Below are 16,135 nucleotides of genomic sequence, written 5' to 3'. Positions count from 1 at the left end.
TTTTGTAGGGACCCCTCTTGTGGCCCCGTAGCTTCAAATGGATCATTTGCAGGTGCCACGGATTCTGAGTTAGGGCCTATCAAAGTTTGACAATTTTTAGCACTTAGGGTGCTCAAGGGACGATGTCGGTAGGGTATGACCCTGAGCGTTCAATCAAGTGGGGGGGGGAAATAGGAGCATGCATAGGGAAATAATGCCTAAGTAGACATGTTGGAGCTGACGGTTCATCATCGTGATGAGCTAAACTAGAAATTGGCCACGTGACAACATTTGATTGAGTTAGATTGACAATTTTTTCGCCAAACGAAAAATTTCTGCCCTAATAAAACCGTAGAGCAATTTGAAAAACCAAGATAGGATTTTTTACGGACCCCTCTTATGGCCCCATAGGTTCAAACAAATCATTCGTAGGTGCCATGGATTCCGAGTTAGGGCCCGTCAAAGTTTGACAATTTTTAGCACGTAGGGCGCTCAAGGGACGACACTGGTAGGGTATGACCCCAAGTGTTCAATCGAGTGGGGGGAAAAAAGGAGGATGCATAGGGTAACAATGCCTAACTGGACATGTCGGAGCTGACGGTTCATCATCGTGACAAGTTGAACGAGAAATTGGCCACGCGACAACATTCGATTGAGTGAGACTAACTATTTTTTTGCCAACCGAAAAATTGCTACCCTAATAAAACCCCAAGTGTTCGACCGAGGTGGGGGGAAAAATAGGACGATGCATAGCGTAATAATGAATTGTATCAAGTATTGTTCATTAAATGAATTGTATTGTATTATTCATTAAATGAATTGTATTGTTCATTATATGATTTGTATTGTATTGTTGATTAAATGAATTGTATTGTTCACTAAATGAATTGTATTGTATTGTTCATTAAATGAATTATATTGTTCATTATACAAATAAAACTTATGATGAAATGAAATGAATTGTATTGTTCATTAAATAACCATTATTAACCATTGTTAATTATTGGAATGAAGTTTAAATATTTCCATGATAACACCATGCACACATGAGCAACAATTTATATGATCAAATATCAACTTCTGTATATGTAAAAATGTCAAATGATTACAAATGTATGTCCATACACAAATATGGCATAAACGCCAACTGAAACAAAATGTATGTCTAAATATGCGAATGTATGTCCATATACAAAATATACATGCCAAATAGACATGTAAGCATCCCAAAACTATCTATAACATCCTAAGCTACAGATGAATCATCAAAATCAATCCTCTTCACCGTAGTGCTCGGCTCTGAAGGATCCTGCACAAGAAAAACAAACCACGATTAATATTAGTTATATTATATAATTCACATTCGAAAAGTTAACTAAAAAATGAACTATAATTGAACTATTCATGTTTACCTCATCTCCATGTTTTCTCTTCGGCTTTGCAGAACTCTTGATGTATGTCTTCGGTAGAGGAGGTATGTTTTGAATATTTTCATACATAACCTACATATGTTCAGAAACATGACATTGATACAAGTTAGCATATAATTGTCACTGATAATAACAAATTATATCTACTAATCATAAAATAAAATAAGCACACATCTACTTGAGGCATCTCTTCTTCTTCTTCTTCAGGTATACTGGGTGTAGTCATCAAGGATGTGAAGCCAAGAATTCTCTGTATATATACACAACAAGTATATGAAACTATCAATCTATGTCTAGATGTGTATAATCACTATAAGCTATTTAAACTATTCATTCAATCATATTTGCATTCAATTACCTTTCCCTTGTCTCCAACTACACTACCAGATCCTAAATCACATTGCCCCACACTCGTGCTGCTTGTGCCCTACAAGAGTAAAATAAGATATACGTGCAAGTTACTACATAATCTAATTAATACCAATATAAATGATGAGCATGTATGTATAATAAAATACAAACGACTAGGTGCAATAATATATATATACCGTCAAGCTATCAAGGCCAAATGAAATGGTTGACAAGGTGCCCTCCTGAATTTGTCTCAACTCCTCCTCGGTCATCAACTGCTAAATAGACCATGTAAATAAAAATTAGTACTTAATATTATCTAGATTATAAATATTCATTTAATATATAACATGAACTGTGAAAATACAAATCTTACCACTACATCATCAATGTATGATGATGGTGCCTCCTCGCCTCTAGCATGTGAGGACTCCCCAGGGTATCCTCCAGTTTGTGTAATAATATCTAGTGCATCATGCATCTCATGCACCTCATAACTGCACTATCTATAGGAGGATCAATGAGCTATCCAACTGGACCGAAGCATATGTGCCCACACATGACACAACTATGGGGCACACATATGTGTGGAGCTGAGGATGACATGTCAGCACCACCGGATGCACCACTACCATCAAGAGTAGGCTGAGCTATTGACCCACCCTAAGGAACCAAAAGGCTACTCAAAGAGTGAATAGTCGATATGGTCCGTGAAGCTGCCTCACAAATGATATCAGGATGCTGCACTGCAGGTGAGGGATCAACAAGAGGAGGGGGGACATATGGGCCCTGAACTACTCTGACTGCCCCAGGTCTATTTTGGGGCATACCTAAACCTACACCCTGGAAAGGTTGGATGTCAAAGTAGTTAACATGTTTGCATGAAACAAATTCAACATACAATTTTTTTATGAAATAAAAGGGGGCATCAAGATTGTTGTTGGGTGGTCTGTTGAAAACCATCCACCAATGATCCCAAAAGTTTTTCACAGTACCATCATTTGTGTGCCATTTAATAGGAAGTTTTGTTTTTTTGGGATCTACGGGTTGAACAGTGAGGCAATATCAGCTTTGGATATCTCGAGATCCTTGATATCCTTATATGACAAGCCATCTGCATATTTTTCCCTCATAGAATCTCACCACAAAAGGGCAACATTGTGCTCCTCAGTCATGGTTTCCATACTCTTTATGATCGATGTCAGAGGATCAAACATTGGGTTTAGACAAGGGATCCTATGATATACTTCTGCAATCCCCCTCAATTCATTCAAATTTTGTCCAATCAAATCTTGAATTAAGGGGGGTTTGGCAAAGGAGGGTTTGGTTGTTGCAGTTGTGGTTGATCAATGTTTTCATTGTTATCCCTCATTTTTAACCTAATTGAATGTAAACAATTAAATTTAGTTAACAAATTTAAACAATTAGGTATTTGATTTTAAAAAATCTAGTTTTCATGAAAAAACCATATTTTCAATGAAAAATCAAATAAACATTAACAAAAAATACAAAAAATGAATGAAAATGATTGAAAATAATAAAATTCTTACCTTTCAATCTATTTTTTATACTTAAATTATTTTAAAATAACATATATAATATAATAATAACATATACAATATAATATAAAATAATATATAATATAATATAATAATATATTATATAATACGTATTATATAATATATTATTATATCATATATATTATATAATATTATATTATATAATATAATATTATAATATAATAATATATTATATAATACGTATTATATAATATATAATATAATATAATCCTCACTGGCACGAAGAGGAGGATATATATAATATAATATATTATTATATTATATAATTATATAATATATTATTATATTATATAATTATATAATATATTATTATATTATATAGTATATAATGTATTATATAATATATAATGTATTATATAATATATTATTATATTATATAATATATTATTACATTATATATTATATAATATAATAATATACTATATATTATATAATATGTAATATATAATATATTTTTTAATTTAAAGTTACAAATAAAAATCGGATATCCGATTTGCATAGGTAATTACCATGTCAAGGTGTACTGACACCCAGGCCAAGCAAAAAGTCAACACAAATTTTCACGTTTTTAGGTGAGTGAAGAAGGCAATTTTTTTCACATCGCCACTTTTTGGCCCCCCATGTTCATGCACTAACCCTCTCCTCTTTGCTTCCAACATGACAACACCTAGATGTACTTGTGAATAACCTTTTATTGCTTCAGGCTATCCTTATTCCTACAAAATATGACTGCATTCAACTATTCCTCCTCATGTCGACATACAAAGAGCTAATTTTATAGAGTTATAAAGAGGTTTGAAGCACCCAAAATGGTTCCCAAAGATGACCCTTCATTACAAATCTCGCAACCTTTTCTTGCTTCCTTAGAATGTGAAACGACATAGGTTTTGGCTCTAAAGCTTTCCCTCCAACTTAGGTGCCCAAACTTGAAAATGAAACATCATATTAAATACCATAAATGCTGGAATATCAAGAGACACTTGTTTCCTCTTTCTAGACATCTACTTGGAGAAAACCAATACTCAATCATTTGTCCTCTCAACTTTCCTTTTACTAGATCCCATTCTAGGCATCCACGTGTGAGAAAAATATTGATTAACTATTTATGTTCAAAAGTCACCTTACCACTACCAGTGGAACCCATAATCCCTTATGAATGTACTACAAACAATAGTGAATATACATACTATAATTTTTCAAATACATTCTAAGTGCCCAAGGACACTTTCCAAGGATGTTGGAACCATACAATATGACATAGAATTTACAAGGTAGATGACACCTTAATCCTAACACTCAAGTGTGTTAAAGCACCATTTTTATATTTCATATCTCAAATCAAGGGGCCAAACCTTTAGCTAGAAATAGTGAAGAATCAATCTCAAAAGGGTGATCCCACAATAGTGTTTCCCATTTTTTGGCCTAAGTGGGATGTTGGAATCAACATTTTTCAACGTGTGAATTATCAGGAACAAATTGTCAAGAATTTAAATACAACGTCAACTAGTGAATTCATTTTTATACTTTCCATATAGAATGAAGCTATAATTTAAAAAAATAAAATAAAAATTATTTCTATCATTTTTTGTTTTTATATTCACTCAGTTTTTTTATTTTTTTGTTATTTTTTATTAGCTGATATTATTTCATAACACATAACTTTCACTAAAATTAGAAAATTTTCACAATTTGTTAGAATTATGCAGCTAACTCCAAGGTCTAGTGCATGCATAATTTATGGTAATATTTTAGTAAATATTTCATTATTATTATTTTTTTAATTTTAGTATTACAAATTTAGATCTAATATTATTTTGTAACACATTTGTCTTCACATTTATCAAAAATAATATTTAATATTTTTAGTAAAATAAGGAAATCCATGTGTAAGATAATGCATAGTTAAATATTTCTTAAATAATTTTTTATTATTTTTCCTAATGTCTTGAATAAAGATCATTATTGTTCACAATGGGCCTACACTCATATAGATATATGTATGTATGTATGTATGTATGTACATATGCGCGCGCACGCGTGTGTGTAATATAATATAATTTTTGAATTTAATGCCATGACCTACATACTTACAAAATGATATTTCCAAATGATTTCATTTTATCCCCCAATTAGTAAAGAAAAAATGCCCTATATCAATATTTTGATAAGTGAAAAGGAGACTTTGTTAAGAATTTTGTGGCGTTATATCAAAGGATGTTTAATATAAGGGGATTGTATCTAATCCAATTCATAAACTCCCCCTCATGTGGAAACCCTCTAAGGGTAAATCGATATTTTTTCTAGAAATATATGATGCTAGGAAAGAAAGTAGGATACCCCACAAGTTGGAAACACACTATCATTAGTAATGTCAATTATTTCCAATGTGTAATATATTAACTTTGATTTTCATCTCGTTAGGTCTTTTTATGATGTACTAAATGGTAAAATGAGGTAAATTATAATTAAAAAGAGGAATGGAGGTGAGAACAACATAAGTAATAGGTATATTATAGATATGTTGGGGGATAAAGGAAGAATGCAATTTGAAAACATGCTAAAAGTGAGCACAAGGCTAGAGAGATGAAACTTAAACATAATAGAAGTGGATTAAACATGATAAATAAGAATAATAAGAGGATTTGAATGATAGATTGAATGTTATAAGTAGGCATGAGGAGTGAATTCACAAAATTATTTATGTAACATGGATAAATAGTAAAGAGTAGAGAAAGAACACATGGCATACCATAATTGGGCCATGAACAACTAAGAGGAACAAGAAAAGAAAAGGGATCAACTTTTATTAACTAAGCATTGAAGCATAAGCTAAAATTGACAAAGGAAAGAGGTGTTTGTCTCTATGTATAACATTGAATAAACTATTGTAGCATGTGTGCTATGTATATTCAAACCTAGACTTCTACTATTGAATTGCACACATGACCCTTACATGGAAAATCATTGCCTTGAACTCATCATGTGTCATTAAACCCATTTTGCAAATTGAACCTATATTTACATCCTTGAATTGCATTTATGGTCCTCAAAATTTTGTTTTATTTCATGTATCTAAAAATGGTGAGAAAATTCATCTTGCTTGATTCTAGTCAAGCATTGCTAGACTAATAAGATAATGTTTGAACATTTTGAAGACATATATCAAATAGAATATGTGTCTATGCACACATCCTTATGCTTACATAAATTAATGCAATACTTTAGATAATAATAAAATGATATATGCTAATGAGTTGATATATACATTCCTAAAATGATCTAGTCCTTTGTCCTTTTATACAACACCCTAGTCCACAAATTTAAATATTTTGTGCTAGATTTAGAAGGCACCAATCAGTTAGAGGCAATGAAATAAATAGTTTTTGGATTTGATTGCGTGCAAGATTTTTAAACATTTTATTTATTTTTATTTATATATTATTCTTTTTGGTTTCATTGTATATATATATATATATAATTTTTATAATTTATGTTTTATTAATTTTATTAGTTCTTTTTCATTTCCTTTTGTGCCCTTCTTCCTTTGCTCTCCATTAGATGTCATCTCTTTAGTTTGAATTTTTCTTCTCTTTTGTGGTTTTTTCCTCCTTTTTCTATTTACTCTCCCATCCTTGGTCTTCATGCCAACCCCTCCTCTCCTTCTCCCCATACTCTCTCCCTTGTTTATATTGTCCCCCCTGGTTTGCAACCAACCATCTTTCATCTCCTTGAATTCTCATTCATCTTGATGATGGATCATGGAGTGTGATTTGAAACATTTATTGAAGTTTAAAAATTTGCACACAATCAAATCCAAAAACTATTTACTTCACTATCATGGATTGTGGAAATCTAATCTAACTGAGTTAGAGGAAAGTCAAATTGGCTCTATAATTATTTTGAACTTGGAAAAAGGGGTTTGAAGGTGTAGTTGTGGAATTAAATTAGGTTGAGAGCCACATTGATAATATTGACTCAAGATTAACAATAACATACTTAAAGGTTGGGTATAAATTATTGGGGAATACGAACTCAAAAAGTGATTGGGTTTAGACTAAATGCAACCTCTTATGCAAAAATACACCATTTGAATATTAGTCAATTATATTAGAAATAAATAGTCAAAATAAAGATACACTTCTACCCTATGATGTGTTAAGGATATAGCTTCATTCGGATTGAAGCAAGTATTATATACATACATACACACATGTGCGCGCGCGTACACACACACACACAAATATATATATATATATATATTAATTAACATGTTCAAGAATTACTAAAGTGGAATAATTCCGATACTTATCAGGATCTAAATAGTTAGTAAGCCGAGCATCATCGTTATTGTTAATAGTAGTGAACATTGGATGAAAGGTCATGTCCCCGTAGGGTAAGCCACGTAGAGTCATGCCCCTACTTGGACATGACTCTCCATCATTTTATTTATAACCATCGACACTTGCTGTGAATTGATACCAATAACCATGGTAGTTTCAAGAACCAACAAGCTGTTGATATCATCCTAGAAGTTTAATAGTTAGAGTTATATATATACACATCGGAGGTAAAACATATTCATTGTAGTGATCTTATTAAAGTCTGTCCTCACTACATACTACCAGACTATTGTATTCTCTATCTCTGATTTAAATTCCTTAACATGGTATCAGAGCCAGGTTGGTAGAGAAATAATAAAATAGTGACACCTCTTTTCTAAAATATTCAGACTTGCACTCAGAATCAATGGAAAGACAATCATGGTGAACAGTTTTAGAGTGGAGGATAGACTCGAAGGCGCATCCAACTTTGTCTCATGGAGAATTTGAATAACAAAAATTCTTCAAGAACTCTAACTAGATGAATACATAGAAGAAGATACTAAGATGACCGAAGACGAGCCAAAGAAAACAACCTGGAAAAGACACAACAAGGCTAAGGAAATCATAATTGATGCTATTAAAGATCACATTCTCCCAACCATCTCAAAACTAACTATAGCGCATGATATGTTCAAGACCATTCAAAACTCGTATGAAATAAATAATGCAAGCATATTGCTCAATTTAAAATAACAATTAATGCATATCTACATGAACAAAGGAGAAACAATCACATCCTATTTCATGAGGATTTCAGAATTAAAAGACCAATTGTCAACTATTGGGAATAATATAGATGATATGGAGCTATCTCTAATAGCACTTAAGGGATTACCATCCAGTTGGGAATCCTTTATTGAAGGCATTAGTGCTCATTCGACACTACCAAAATTCGATCAACTCAAGAATGATTGTACTCAAGAAGAATCTATACTAATCACAAGAGGATTAGGTCCAAACAAAGAGGGAGAAATTCAAGCACTACATGATAACACAAGCAACAAAGGGAAGAAAAGGAAGTTCAAATGGAAGAGAGGAAATAATCACAAAAGCAAAGACTTCTCCAAGATTCAATGCTACAAGTGTGATAAATTTGGACACACTCACAGGTTTTGCTCATAAAGAAAAAAAGCTCAAGCAACCATAGCTGAATTCAAAGAAGTAGAGAATCTTCTATTTTTCTTAGCCTTATCAAGCGAATTAAACTCAAACAACATATGTGGATAATTGCAAGTGGAGCATCTCAACACATAACCAGATTTAGAGGTCAATTTGAAACCTTTGAAGGCCACTCAACTGAAGAAGTTACAATAGGAGACAATTCCACCTATCCAGTGAAAGGAATTGGGACCTTCTCAATTCAATTAAGAACAAGAGTTATATTACAATTGAAAGATGTTCTCTTTGTACCAAGTATCAAAAGGAATTTGGTCTCTATTTCAGGACTAGCTGATCAAGGATATCGTGTCACCTTCCATGAAGATAAAGTCTTATTTTGGCCTAAAAATTATAACATAAAGAATGCTATTCCTACAGGATCTAGAGATGGTAGTTTATACAAATTATGTAATACTAAAAAACAAGCACTAAATCATGAAGTATCAATCTCTAATAAAATTTGGCATAGAGGATTAGGACATCTTCGATTTAGTGCCCTACCTTCTATAGGAAAAATTACCATAGGATTACCCAATCTAAAATCTGATCATGTTGGAACTTGTAAAGGATGTGCTCTAGTGAAGATCTCAAAAGGGTCCTTTCCCTCAAGTGAACACAAATCAAAAGTTGTACTAGAACTTTCCGCATTGATTTGTGTGGTCCAATGTCATTACCATCACTAGGGGGATTCTTGTATTATGTGATATTTGTTGATGATTACTCTAGGAAAACTTGGATCTATTTCATAAAACTCAAAGAATCAAATGAAGTGCTATCGAAATTTAAAGAATTTAAGGCCCTAGTGGAAAATCAAACTGGGAAGAAAATAAAGACTCTAAGATCGGATAATGGGGGTGAATATATCTCTGAAAATTTTAAATAATTTTGCATTTCTATTGGGATTAAGAGGGAGTGTACTATACCTTATAATCCTCAAGAAAATGGAGTTGCAAAAAGAAAAAACAGAACCATCATCGAAACTGCTAAATCCATGATGCATGATCAAAGTCTACATATCTCATTTTGGGCTGAAGCCTCAAATACAACTGTGTACATTCAAAACAGATGCCCTCATTCAATCCTAGAGAATATAACACATGAAGAAGCCTTAATACAGGAAATAAACCAGATTTAAGCCATCTAAGAATATTTGGTTGTCACATGTATATTCATGTTCCTAAAGAAAAGAGAACCAAACTAGAACCCTCCGGGAAGAAAGGCATATTTGTTGGCTACAGTGAAACCACTAAAGGATACAGAGTCTATATTCCAGGACGAAGATCTATTTAAATTAGTAAAGATGTTAAATTTGAAGAAGATGATCTAATCACAGAATCAGATGAAAATCCTACAATTGAAAATCAAAGGGAGAATAGCATAGAAAATAATGAACTTCAACACCTAATTTCGAGAATGCTGAAAATCTTAATAACAGGGTAAGTGCACAAAGATGGTGGTCAAAAAGGGGGTATAAGTGCACACTTTTTTTTTTTTTTTTCTGAAATCAAGTGAGCCTAAACTTGGAGGCAAAATTTGAAAGTCATCCACTCAAGATATGAAGATAATCAAAGAACAAATATTGTAGTACTCTGAATCTAGTTTCCAAACTACTAAACTTTTTCAAAATTGGATAATATTATGGGGGTCAAATCCTTCGCGCATGAAAAACTGACCTTGATTTTTTCTGAAAAACATAACATAGTGTCTGACGTGCGCATCAAAAAATTCATAATTAGATTTAGTATTTTGACAAATCCTTTGGTAGAAAGATAGTTAAGAGTGAGAACTAGAAGATGTGTATTTTTTTGTAATTTTTTGTTGAGTATTTTTTTTAATGATTTTTCCAATCGAGCACATCCTGAAAATTAGGTACCTGTTCGTGCGTGAAACATAAGTTGCACTAAACAAATCGAAAATACAATTTTTTTTTAAATTGTAAAGAATCAAGTGCACTATAATAATATATAATTTTTTAAAAATTTGGATAAGTATATCAAAAGTTATTCAAAAAATGATGCACCTATGTCTGTGAGAACTATGGAGACACTAGTAAAAGAAATTCAATAATAATATGTTATTGTTGTTCAAATTGAAAACAAATTATATGGTTAGAAAGCTCAGAAGATGGGTGAAAATATGGTGGAAATTTTAGAAATACCCACTTTATGAAGTGTAAACCTGATGACGACAAAGTCGATAAACCAAGTTAATAAAATAAAACACGTCAAAAATGAGAGAAATAGAGGGAAATCAAACTTCCAATCCATAGCTTTGTCATCCAGGCCTATTTCCAAGCCTAAACAGTCAAAAGCGCGTACGTGCTTGTTTCCCTATATACACCATGTATGCGCTATTGTATGATATGATATTCTATATATAATATGTGTATATACATATAATATATGTAATATATAATATGTGTATAATATGACATTGTATATATAATATGTTTATATACATATAATATATGTATATATATAATATATTAAACATATATATACACATGTAAGTGTATTGTCTCCCCCTCTCAAATGCATACAAGCTCTCTCTCTCTCTCTCTCTCTCTCTCTCTCTCTCTCTCTCTCTCTCTCTCTCTCTCTCTCTCTCTCTCTCTCTCTCTCTCTCTCTCTCTCTCTCTCTCTCTCTCTCCATACACCATCCCTCTTTCTCTTCTTCTCTCCCTCCCTCCCTCCATACCCCACTGCAACTGTGTCTGCACTTCTATAGAAGTAAGTGAATTTATTTATTGTCTGCAACCTCCTCTTTGATTTTTATCATGTATCCTCTCCTAAAAAAATTGACTGATGGATTTTTGTGTGTATATTGAATAGGAGGAATAGGGTTTGAAATTGAACCACAGGTGTATTACCGTGACAAACAAGGAAACCTGTAGCAATATTCTTCTCGAATGTGTTTTTATGAGCAGAGTAGATGTGGAAAATAGTGTCAACAAAGCAACATGATGAGTCAAAGTACCTGCAATATGTTTTCAGAAGAAAACAATAGGTAGGAAGAGAAAGAGAGAGAGTAACACATATGATGTCTTGTAGAATGATAGTGGTGGGTATGCGAGAGTTCCCGTGTTGTTACACAACGCCTGTCACCTAAAGAAATTAAAGTTTGTTGTATGCATGGCAGTGGTAGTATATGATGATCATCACTTGTCAAACAGCTTGAAACAGTACATACCCATGAAAGAAATCAAGTGTGTAATTCCTATAGTCACAATTGAGATCAGTCTTATAACCTTGCAAATTTAATAGCATCATATGTTTTAGAACTTAGGCAATACTCTTAGGGTTAGGTCAAGCTCTTACACTTGCTTTTTAGTGAAGCCTTATTGTTTGTTCGCTTGGAGTCTCGTTGTATAATGTTCTATTCATCACTTTAAATTTAATGTATCATTTTATTAGCCCACCATATGACCCCTTAGGTGTCATTAGAGGTCGTATTGTTTCCTAAGAGGTCATATGGTATCCTGTGACCCCTTAAGACCCCTCCTCTTTCCCTCCCCCTTACTCCCCCCCGCTCTCTCTCTCTCTCTCTCTCTCTCTCTCTCTCTCTCTCTCTCTCCATACCCCTTCTTTTCTCCCACCCCCCTCTTCTCTCTCTCCCTCCCTCTACCTCTCTCCCTCTCTCTACTTTCCCTCCCCCCTCTTCTCTCCCTCTCTCCCTCCCTCTACCTGTCCCTTCCCCCCTCTTCTCTCCCTCTCTCCCTCTCCTCTCCCTCCCTCTCCTCTCCCTCCCTCTCATCTCTCTCTCTCTTCCTCTCCCTCCTTCCCTCTCTTCATCTCCCTTCCTCCATACCCCTTCTCTCCCACCCCCCCCCCCTCTCTCTCTCTCTCTCTCTCTCTCCATACCCCTTCTTCTCTCCCTTCAGAAGAAAACAACAAGTAGGAAGAGAAAGAGGGAAAGTAACACAGATGATGTCTTGTAGAATGATAGTGGTGGGTATGTGAGAGTTCCCATGTTGTTACACAACGCTTGTCACCTAAAGAAATTAAAGTTTGTTGTATGCATGGTAGTGGTAGTATATGATGATCATCACTTGTCAAATAGCCTGGAACGGTACATACCCATGAAAGAAATCAAGTGTGCAATTCCTATAGTCACAATCGAGATCAGTCTTATAACCTTGCAAATTTAATAGCATCATATGTTTTAGAACTTAGGCAATACTCTTAGGGTTAGGTCAAGCTCTTACACTTGCTTTTTAGTGAAGCCTCGTTATTTGTTCGCTTGGAGTCTCGTTGTATGATGTTCTATTCATAACTTTAAATTTAATATATCATTTTATTAGCCCATCATATGACCCCTTAGGTGTCATTAGAGGTCGCATTGTTTCCTAAGAGGTCATATGGTATCCTGTGACCCCTTAAGACCCCTCCTCTTTCCCTCTCTCTCTCTCTCTCTCTCTCTCTCTCTCTCTCTCTCTCTCTCTCTCTCTCTCTCTCTCTCTCTCTCTCTACCTCTCTCTACCTTCTCTCTCTCTCTCTCTCTCTCTAAGAAAAGTGGACACCACCCAAAAAAAACTTGGAAAAACAAGCAATGTGTAAACGGTTTTAAAATTTGAAATTCCCGCGTACGTGCTTAGGTTTGTTCTTCTCGAGGCTAGAAAAGGTAGCGCGTACGCGCTGCTTTTAGGAAAATGAGCGCGTACGCGCTACGCCTAGGAAAATGAGCGCGTATGTGCTGCTCATAGGAAAATGAGCGCGTATGCGCTGCTCATAGGAAAATGAGCGCGTATGCGCTGCTCATAGGAAAATGAGCGCGTATGCGCTAATAATCCAAATAAAATCGCGTATGCGCTAATAATCCAAATAAAATCGCGTATGCAATGCTTGATAAAAAAAGTTTTTTAAAAAAAACTGGGTCTCATTTACTCATGAATCATGTTTTTAACTTTGTTTTTTCCCCATTTCCTCTCCTAAACCACGAACAGGGTGCTAGATTTGTCCTCCAGGCTATGGATCAAGGTTAGTTTTTGTTTATTTTTGTCTTTCTTTCCAGTTTATGCAATTTGTTTTACATTTTGAATTTAATTTCATTAATTTTGATTAGGTTTTTTCATTTTTTGTTTCAAAAACTAGGTTCTTCTAATCCAGAACAAGAACAACCAAATGCACCTCCTGAAAACCCACAAGAACAACCAAATGCACCTCCTGAAAACACACAAGAACAACCCCCAATTTCTCCTTTTGACTGCACAGCCGAAACACAGGAAGAATTAATTAATCAGTTAGGACAAAATACATCTAAAATCAATAAAGTGATTGTAAAATTGAAAACTTCTAAACTTGACCATCATCAAGACCCCTCTCTCTCTCTCTTAAGAGGTTGTATTGTTTCCTAAGAGGTCATATGGTATCCTATGACCCCTTAAGACCCCTTCTCTTTCCCCCCCCCCTACTGATATCCTGACCAGATTTGGTATGATAGATTGTAAGCCTCTATCCATCCCAATGGAAACAAATCTTCATAAGCTCAAAAGTGAAGCAATAGATTCAGAACCTACAGATCGTACACACTATAGATAAATTATTGGATCTCTTATGTACCTAGTAAACACTCACCCTAATATTTGTTATGCTACCAATGTGTTAAGTCATTTCATGTGCGAACCTAAGAAGATTCACGTAATGGCTGCTAAGCATATTCTGAGATACTTGCGTGGCACTATTGGACTTGGCCTGAAGTATAAAAATGTTGAGATACAACTCCAAGGGTATTCTGATTCCGACTAGGCAGGAAGTTCCATTGATCGTAAAAGTACAACGGGGTGTTTCTTTAGTCTTGGATCAGCTATGATATCTTGGTTTAGCAAAAAACAGTCAGCAATTGCCCAGAGTTCCACTGAAGCCGAATATATGGCTGCCTCAGTGGGAGCATGTGAGGTAGTATGGTTAAGAAAATTACTAGTTGGACTATTTAGGAAGCCCCTAAAACCCACTGTGATTCACTGTGATAATCAAAGCTGCATCAAACTTTCTATAAATCTAGTTTTTCATAATCTATCCAAGCATATAGAAATCCCATACCATTACATAAGAGATATGGTAGATAGAGATGTCATTAAATTGACCTACATCAGCACTGAAGAGAAAAGTTCCGACATATTCACCAAACCTCTCGCAAAGTTTAAAGTGGAGTACTTTACTTGGTATGACCAAATTATAATGGAAATTTTGAATATTAATCTTAATCACATGTAATTGATATATTCATGAATATCTTGAATGCAATATTGCATGTATGTGTTATGTCATGGAAGGTGACGATCTTTCATGTGATGTAAGTGTAAGATCGCTATTGTAAGGTGACGACTTTCACAATAGCCTGATCTGTTATCAAGGTTGACTACATTAAGTTGCTATCTCGGAATGTGTCGGAAATCTTGATACTAAATTTGCTATGATGAGTTATTGAATTGTTATCATTCAATGATTGTTTCGAAATATGTCAAAAATTATGATAACAATCATATCATGATTGACTACATTAATTTGTTGTCTCGAAATGTGCTAGATATAATGATACTAAAATTATTTCACCTGTGATAATGACAATGTTACAATTGTCACTAAAAGCAAGATTGTAATCCGATAAGACTTCAAGTAGTTGTTGTCCCAGTGTGCTAGATATCAGATAACCCATATCTCTCTAAGATATGAATTATTTCACTAGTAAGTGTTACTGAGTGAATGATCATGTCAAATGAATGTGTATATCTAGAATTTTTCTCCTTAAGACTTAATTATGAAATTAAATCCTCTTTTGCTAAGAGGGAGTGTTAAGGATATAACTTCATTCAGATTGAAGCAAGTATTACACACACACACACACACACACACACACACACACACACACACACACACACACACATATATTCATTATTTTATATATTAATTGACATGTTCAAGAGTTACTAAAACGGAATAATTCTGATACTTATCGAGGTCGAAATAGTTAGTAAGCCAAGCATCATCGTTATTGTTAATAGTGGTGAACATTAGACGAAGGGTCATGTCCCAGTAGGGTAAGCCACGTAGAGTCATGCCCCTACGTGGACATGACTCTCCATCATTTTATTTATAACCATCGACACTTGCTATGAATTGATACCAATAACCGTGGCAATTTCAAGAACCAACAAGCTATTGGAATCAATGACAGTCCCAAACACACTGAGAAAGGGGGGGGTGAATTAGTGTCTAATCGGTTGAGAGAACATTTATACTTATTTAAAAAATTTCAT

This window comes from Cryptomeria japonica, chromosome 5, assembly GCF_030272615.1.
Source record: "Cryptomeria japonica chromosome 5, Sugi_1.0, whole genome shotgun sequence".
In the NCBI taxonomy this organism is placed as follows: Eukaryota; Viridiplantae; Streptophyta; class Pinopsida; order Cupressales; family Cupressaceae; genus Cryptomeria; species Cryptomeria japonica.
This window is presented reverse-complemented; position numbering follows the sequence as displayed.